The sequence below is a fragment of the Arachis ipaensis genome, chromosome B3, assembly GCF_059453495.1.
Source record: "Arachis ipaensis isolate K30076 ecotype BB chromosome B3, ASM5945349v1, whole genome shotgun sequence".
NCBI classification, from domain to species: Eukaryota; Viridiplantae; Streptophyta; class Magnoliopsida; order Fabales; family Fabaceae; genus Arachis; species Arachis ipaensis.
In genome coordinates, this window is record NC_142438.1 from 99,363,501 (window position 1) to 99,365,398 (window position 1,898).

At 40.5% G+C, this 1,898-nt stretch overlaps 1 non-coding gene across 1 annotated transcript; it reads left to right on the forward strand.

The window, feature by feature from the left end:
• The first annotated feature begins 332 nt into the window (after positions 1-332).
• LOC148571747 (small nucleolar RNA R71) lies at positions 333-439 on the forward strand. The gene has a single exon (XR_015908403.1). It is a non-coding gene; the product is annotated as a small nucleolar RNA R71 (small nucleolar RNA).
• Positions 440-1,898: the final 1,459 nt, after the last annotated feature.

Below are 1,898 nucleotides of genomic sequence, written 5' to 3' on the forward strand. Positions count from 1 at the left end.
CCTCTGTATTTACTCCTTCTTGAGTTGCTGATGAGGTGGTAATTGCTGCTACTTGGTTCCTCTCCATCTTCTTGGTAAGGTCAGCCAGCTGCTTGGTAATCAGCTTGTTCTGGGCCAGCAGTACATCCACATTATTTAGCTCTGTTACTCCTCTAGTGTTGCCTCTTTCAGAAGCATAGAAGTAGTCATTCTCGGCTACAGTCTTAATGACATCTATGCCTTCTTCAATGGTCTTCTTCTTGTTCAGAGATTCCCCAGATGAGTGGTCTACTGCCTTCTTTGATTCGTAAGAAAGACCCTCATAGAAGATGTGTAACTGCACCCATTCATTGAATATATCTGGTGGGCACCTTCTTGTCAAGTCCTTAAACCTCTCCCATGCTTCATATAGAGTCTCACCATCTTGTTGCCTGAAGGTCTGTACCTCGGCTCTCAACCTGTTGATCCGTTGAGGAGGATAGAATCTCGCCAAGAATTTGTTCACCACATCTTCCTAGGTTGTTAAACTCTCCTTCGGGAAGGATTCCAGCCATTTGGATGCTTTGTCCTTGAGTGAGAAGGGAAACAAAAGCAGTCTATAGGTGTCGGGATGAACACCATTAGACTTCACAGTATCACATATCCTCAGGAGTGTGGTTAGATGTTGATTGGGGTCTTCTTGGACACTTCCTCCGAATGAACAGTTGTTCTGAACAAGGGTGATGAGCTGTGGCTTTAGTTCGAAGTTATTGGCATGTATGATTGGCTTTTGAATGCTACTTCCACAGTTTTCTGGGTTTGGATTGATATAAGAGCCCAGAACTCTTCTCTCTTGCCCAGCATGATTTGCTGGACCTTCTCTGCCATGGTTGTGAGCCTCTTCTTCATGATGCTTCTCCATATTCTCATCCATGTCTGGTTCAAAGTACTCTTCCTCTTCTTCGGCACCAACAGTTCTCTTTCCTCTTGCTTTCCTCTTTAATCTAAGGAAGGTCCTCTCAGGTTCAGAATCAAAAGAAGTTGAAGCCCCACTTCTTCTACCTGTCATACAACCAACAAGGCCAAAGCAACAGGAAGATAGAGAGTATTCTTTGTCAAAAAAAATGCTGTTAGTGTGAGTGATGCAATATATCAAACAGTTAGTGGGTAAGTGAACTGAATTGTAACAACTACGAGAACACCACTAACGGGTAGGGGTAAAGGGAAGGAAATAACTAAAACTAAAAGTAAATTACTCAAACAGAATTTAAATCAAACAAAAGAAAAATGCTCAATCTAGTTATCCACCAATTTAATCATTGTTGATACAAAATCAATCCCCGGCAACGGCGCCATAAACTTGATGCACGGAAACTTGTCTCTCAACAATTTTTCCCTCGACAAGTATACCGAATTGTCATCAAGTAAAAACTCACAATAGAGTGAGGTCGAATCCCACAGGGATTGATTGGTCAAGCAACTTTAATTGGAGGAATGTTCTAGTTGAGCTAAGCAGAATTTGATTTGAGAATTGCAGGAAATTAAATGGCAGAAAAGTAAATAATAGAAAGTGTAAATGCTGGAATTAAAGAGTAAAATGTAAATGGCGGAAAGTAAATTGCAGAATCTTAAACGGGGATTTGGGGAAATGAACATAAAAGTAAATGGCAGAAAGTAAAGAGAATGGGTAAGATTAGAAATGGGGGATTCATTGGGCTCAGGAGATGTTGTATTCTCCAAATCAAGTTCATCTTCATCTCTTCCTCAATCAATGCATTCATTGATCTCCTTGGCAATCTTAAGTGATTGAATTCCAATTCCTTGTTAATTCAATCTCTCAAATCTTGATCAATAGCCAATTCCTTGGTCTAATTGCTCATGAGAAGAGATGAAGAGTGGTCACTGATTATACCACATGTATTCCCAAATCAAAGTGTTGG